We start from the raw sequence: 6,870 nt of genomic DNA, 5'->3' as shown, positions 1-6,870 counted from the left end.
TATAGACTAGCACATATGTCTATGTGTTGCAACGGTAGAGATATTCTTTTGAGAAGCAATGGGAGAGATAATTGATGTGTGCACTAAAAACGGTCTGCACAGAAGTGGGGCGACGGAGCGAGGAGTTGTGGTCTTCTCTCGGATCATGTTTGGCCCGCGAGATCTTGATAGTGGCGGGGGTTAGTCAGCGTGTCGACGACCACCCAACTCGTGTCTTTTTTTCCTTTGGGTTCGCCCTCGTGTTGGGCTTGTGGCTCCCTCCTAATTTGGTGGTTGCGCGGCGACCTTCAGGGTATGATTGCTTCGCCACTCTCTCCTACTACGATGTAACTGGATGGATTACTAATTGCATTGCATAAATCAAGTTTCATTAGCATAATCCATGCATAACTAGGCATTCCCTTCTTTATCAGGGTTTATTCTCTTTAATTATTTTAGCAGTCACATGCCTACTATTCTTTTTATTAGAGCCAATTTAGCATATTCTCTTTTATTGGCTTGTGCCCACAATTTCTTTCAATTATAGCCAAAAAGCATACTCTTTTATCGTCAAATAGCGCATGTGACGCACAATAGTTCACGTCTAGGCCAGCCCACTGGCAGGCACCAAAAAGACATGTGTTTGTAAGGCACGAGTATAAATCCAGAAAACCGACAAGTTGAAGGATCGAACTCACGACCTAAACACTCGACCACTGGGTGCTGGCCAATCGAATAAACGGGTCCTGCTTACCAATGACCAGCACGAACGTTTAAGAACATACTGCATCACCATATTCAAAACTTTTTTTCCGAAATTTTACAAAAATAAATTAATATTTATGAATTGAAAAATATTTAAAAACATGAACAATTTTTTAAATACCGAAATGGTTTTCAAAAATTCCGTTCATTTTGGAAAAAGATGAACAACATTTGAAATAGGGAGATTTTTTTTAAATTCACAAACATTTATTAAAAACATAGACCTTTGAAAAAGCACCAATTTTTTTTAAATTTGGGAATATTTTTTTAAAACAGGAACATGTTTTGAACATTTATAATAATTTTTGAAAAAGTATTTATTTTAACCACGGTCATCAGTATGAATTTGTGAATATTTCACTAAATAAACATATTTATAGAATCTGGAAAATATTTTAAAATCTAATTTTATTTTGAAAATCCCAATTTTTTTTGGAGAACACACATTTTTTAGAAAAAAATGGGACATTTTCTTAAATGCAATTTTATTTTGAATATCTCATTATTTTTGGAAAACACATTAGAAAAAAAGGATTGTTTTTGTAATTATGAACAAATTTGGAATGAGAAAAAATTTCAAGTTTCGAACAATTTGTGAAACAGGAACAAAATTTTGGAATTCGGAATAATTTTCTAAAAATTGAAAACACAAATCGAAATTCTATTTTTAAAATTTTGTATTTAAGTAAAAAGTAAAAAAATTCTAAAGTTTGTAGGGAAAAGGAGAAAAAGAAGTAGAGAAAGGAACAACAAATAAAAAAGAAATAAAAAATAGAAAAAAAGAAAACGGGCTGGCAACAGTATTGCGCCTGTGCTAATTTGTTGCCATGTGCGGTAAATATGGTTTTCCCAGCTGTTTGCGCGGGGAAAGAAGTGGGCGGGCTTCGACAGGCCACAACGTGCACGGCCCATGTATGAAAATATTTTTTTCATTTCTAGAAAACGGACGCACAAAAAATTACTACCACCTCGGATAGGGAAAAACCTTTTTGGTGGTGAACGAATGAAAAAAATCAAAAAAACGCACCTTGCTTTATTAGTAGGTAAGTATAGATATAGATAATGCTTGCACTTTTCTTCAAGGGAATACTAACGGTCCCCCCTAATCCTCACGGCCATCCAGATGTATAACTCAGGTAATGAGATGATGAATAGACATGATAAAAATATATATGGACATGTGACTAATTAATAGACCATGGATATGAAGAACCTGGAAACAAGAATGAAACAAAATCTGAAGCAGAATATGGTCAGAGAACACAGGAACAGTTAAGAAAAATAAAAAACAACAGAAGGGGAGCTGCAATACCTGCGGGAGAGGTTGCTGGCAAGGACGCTGAAAGGGCATTTCCCTACTTTATGTTTTGGATGATGATGACAACCCTTTGTGGTCTAATCGTGTGCTATATGTTTCAGGTTCTCGATGCTTAGACTTACATCGGATTGCTATTACCTCTCGAAGAAAAAGATCGAAGACGTGTCCTCTACGCTTTTATTTTTCTTTGGTCGTAGAGTACCCGTACTATCAAGAGGGAATCCTCATTAGGAAGCTCTGGGGGAATCAGTTCACGTACACTTTTCTCACCCTCTCTTTGCCTTCCTCAGGTGTGTGTGTGAGAGAGAGTTTTCCTTGCCTCTTCTCCTCTTTCCTGCTCACTGTTTCTGCCCAGCGGTTGTACCGCTCTCTGGAGCGGTTGTACCGCTGGGTCTTGTTGCTCACCAGTGGTACTCGAGCGGTTGTACCGCTGCCTCCGGGCGGTGGTACCACCACCGTGCTCTGCAACTGCTGGGGCGGTGGTTCCGTCCATGCACCGCTCAAGTATCGCTCTCGCTTCTGGTTTGATGCGGTTCTTGGGCGGTAGTGGCCCGGTTGGTCCGGTCATTCCACGATGACCGGTACCACCGGTGGTCCGAGCGGTTCTTTCGCTCAGAACTTAGCCGCCCAAGAGCTCAAGGCATGCGGTTGTTCCGGCCAGGCACCGCCCAAGTACCGGTCAAGCTCCTGTTTTGATGCGGTGGTTGTGCGGTAGCCAGGCGGTTAGTCCGGTTATTTTTCTTAGCCGGTACTACCGCCCGCATGTCCGGTTGTATCGCTTGGTAGGGTTCTGCAGTTACACCGTGAGTCCCGGTTGTACCGGGACAAGGACCGGTTATACCGCTGTAGTGCAAAAATGCAGTAACGGTTGGAAAGGTGGGGTGAGTATTTAAGGGAGCTTCTCCCACCTACCACTCCCACCTTTGACCTCTCTCATTCCACCATTAATGCCCTTCAAGCTCTCTTGCCCGATCTCTCTCTCTAGCCACTCAAACTTGTTGATTTGCTAGGGATTGAAGGAGAAGACCTAGATCTACACTTCCACCAAAGGATATTTGCTTCCCCCATAGTTTCTTGTGTGGATTTTGGTACTCTTGGGTGTTTGAGCACCCTAGACGGTTGAGGTCACCTCGGAGCCATATTCCATTGTGGTGAAGCTTCGTGGTTTTGTTGGGATCCTCCAATTAAGTTGTGAAGAGAGCCTCAACCTTGTTTGTAAAGGTTCGGTCGCCGCCTTCAAGGGCATCAATAGTGGAATCACGGCATCTCACATTGTGTGAGGGCGTGAGGAGAATACGTTGGCCCTAGTGGCTTCTTGGGGAGCATTGTGCCTCCACACCGCTCCAACAGAGACGTACTTCCTCTCAAAGGGAAGGAACTTCGGCAACATATCCTCGTCTCCACCGTCTCCACTCTTGGTTATCTCGTGCCTTTATTTAAGCAAGCTTACTTGTTTCATATCTCTTGCTCGCTTGTGTACCTATCCTCGTTGCATCATATAGGTTTCTCACCTAGTTGCATATCTAGACAACCTACTTTGATGCAAAGTTTAAATTGTTAAAGAAAAGCTAAAAATTGTTAGTTGCCTATTCACCCCCCTCTAGTCAACCATATCGATCATTTCAATTGGTATCAGAGCCTCGTCTCTTTATTAAGGACTTTACCGTCCAAAGAGTATGGTTGATACCATAGACGGTGTGGAGGAACACTCCGGTGTGAATCCGATCTCGTCTACGGGAGATGGGGGAACTTCGGTCTCTCGTGAGGAGTTCAATGTGGCCTTGGAGACATTGAAAACCTCCATGACGACCGAAGTCGAAAGCATGTTTACTAAATTTCTTAAGGGGCTTAAACTATCCACCGCACCGTTGAAAGTGGGTGATCCCGCCAACGAGGTGACGGATGCTATCCCCGACAAGGGGGAAGCTAGTAGTGAAAAGGTTCCTTCTTCTAGTGGCAAGAATGGCACCGGCATCTTTGCCCATGTGGAACCACCACTTGTTTATGGTGGACCGGTTCCTTCCACTCATTTGAATCATGCCGGTCCCCCCCCTAAGATTGTGAAAAATGAGGATTTTGATTCTTGGGTTTACCGCTTTAAACGTCATTTAAATCATGTGAACACTAACCTTTGGAGAATCATTGAAGAAGGTTTCTATCCACATGATCCAAGCAACTTCACTCCTCGAGAAGCCGCGGACAATCAATTCAATAAGAATGCTCTCTTCATCATTCAAGATTCAACTCCACCCGAAGACCTACCTCATCTTCGTCCCTTCGCCTTGGCCAAAGATGCATGGCATTGTGTCGTGTCTCTCTACCGGGGAAGCGCAAGCATTCAACGCTCCAACTATGAAGTGGTACAAGATGAGGCCGATGAGTTTGCAATGAAGGAAGATGAAGAACCTCGTGAGCTTTATCGGAGAGTAACCAAACTCGCGGTCTCACTACGAGATCACGGGAGCAAGGACACGGATGACAATTGGATCAAGCACAAATTCCTCAAGGCAATGATGCCCTACCACAAGGCCATGTCCTCCGTCATTCGTCAAAGACCGGACTTCCACACTTTTACCTCAAGCGAAGTGTTGGATGAGTTTGTGGCCATGAACATTTTGGACAAGACCGTCGACAATGCGGTGCTCCGTTATCAACGGGCAAAGAAGCCTAACCTTGCTTTGAAGGCCAAGCTCACCGTGAAAGAAGAAGAAGAGGAAGAAGAGGAGAGCAACCCCGAAGATACGAAGTATGCATATCATGAACACATGTCACTTGCTTCAAGGCAATTTTGGAGCAAGAAAAACTCGAGGCCCAACTTTAGCAAAAACAACTTGAGTGGCACAAAGGGCAAGCAACGTGTAAGGACTTGCTACAATTGCGGCAACGTGAGTCATTTCGTTGCGGAATGCCCGTATGAGAAGAGGGAAGACAATGGTGGCAAACTCATCCGAAAGGACAAGGCCAAGTCGTTCCCCGACAAGAACAACTTCACCAAGAAGACTCCTCCCAAGGTCTTGGTTGTGCAAGAAGAGTACAATGAGGATGATGACGATGATGAAGATGATGAGTCGGTTGCCATGGCCTCCGTTGCCATTGCAACAACGTCACGGGTGTCTCTCTTCGACTCACCCAACGAGAGCATCACCGCCAAGTGCCTCATGGCTAAAGCCACCAACAAGGTAACCTCCAACATCAAAACTACCATCATTAATCATCCTTCCCCAACAGATAGCATTAATGAATTTGAGGGAGCTAATGTGGAGGCTAACGAGTTTGAGGCCTTTATGGGCAAACTCAAGGGAAAATCCAAGAAGCACTTTGTTGCTCTCTTGGAACAACTTGGTGAGGCCAATGATATGATCGAGGCTCACGAAGACACCATCTCTAAGATGGAAGGGCATAGTCGTGACTATGCCGATGAGATTTCGGATCTTTCCAATGCTCTTGAGGAAGAGCGTGGTCTTCGTTTGGCTCTTGAGGAGTCACACAACGTTGATCATGCTAAGTTAGAGAAAGATTATGATCATGCCCTCGTTGTTTCTCGTGTGCTAAATTCCGAGAAGGCCAAACTCGGGGTTGATCTTGCTAGACTCAAAGAGGAGTTTGATATACTTGACAAGGCCCACAAGGCCTTGAAGGGTATTCACGCTAGTCTCAAGGAGTCTCATGATCAACTCCAAGTGAAGCTAACTAAGGAGAAAGCAACTTTTCCTCATATGGTTTTAATTGATAATGCAAATGCTACTAACCCGTGTTGTGAGCATATACATCTTGTTGAGGAAAATGCTAAGTTGAAGGAGCAACTTGAGAGAGGTCTTGCGACTTGCATACAAGGCAAGAAGAACCTCAATGATCTCTTGATCAACCAAAAGGGAGGTGTGGCCAAGGAAGGGGTTGGGTACGTCCCCGACTCCAAGAACAACAAGAAGAATGACAAGACCAAACAACCTCCTCCCCTCATGCAAACCTTTGTGAGGGAGGGAGAGAGTGTCCCCGAGGAGAAGAAGAAGAACAAAGTCAAGAAGGGCAATGTCACCTCTCCCAACAAAGCCGGCGATTTTAATCCTTCTTATGTGTTGTGCCATGCTAGTGATGGGCATGTATATGCCAAATTTGTTGGTTCTCTTCATGAGTACATTGAATGGTCTATTTGGGTTCCTAAGACCCTTGTTATTAACATCAAAGGACCCATTACAAAATGGGTACCTAAAACCAAGCATTGATCTCTTGTAGGTGTTTGCTTCCGGTGGTGGATCATGGTTGCTCGATAGCGGAGCTACAAATCATATGACCGGAAGCAAGGACTTGGTGGTGGACGTGCACAAAGTTCCATCTATGCCCACCAATGTCGAGTGGGGTGACGCCTCATCTTCGAAGGTATTGGGACTTGGCAAGGTGGTCATCTCTCATGATCTCACGATCGAGAAGGTCATGCTTGTTGATTCCCTTGCATACAATTTACTTTCCGTTCGTCAACTTGCAATCATGGGCTTTGCCACTTTCTTTGATATCGATACCGTGGCCCTCTTGTGGAGCAAGACTCTTAAAGTAGCCTTTGTTGGGCATGTCGAGAACGGTCTATATGTGATTAACTTTTCGGAGCGACCCACTAAGACCGCGACATGCCTAATGGCTAAAGTTGATGTGGGATGGCTTTGGCATCGCCGTTTAGCCCATGTCAATATGAGATCTTTGCAAAGTCTCCTCAAGGGGGACCATGTCCGTGGACTAACGAATGTTAGTTTTGCTAAAGATCGTGCTTGAAGTGCCTGTATCGAAGGAAAGCTACATGAGAAGGCTCACCCTCC

This window comes from Triticum dicoccoides, chromosome 7A, assembly GCF_002162155.2.
Source record: "Triticum dicoccoides isolate Atlit2015 ecotype Zavitan chromosome 7A, WEW_v2.0, whole genome shotgun sequence".
Lineage (NCBI taxonomy): Eukaryota > Viridiplantae > Streptophyta > Magnoliopsida > Poales > Poaceae > Triticum > Triticum dicoccoides.
Note: the sequence above shows the minus strand (reverse complement) of the source record.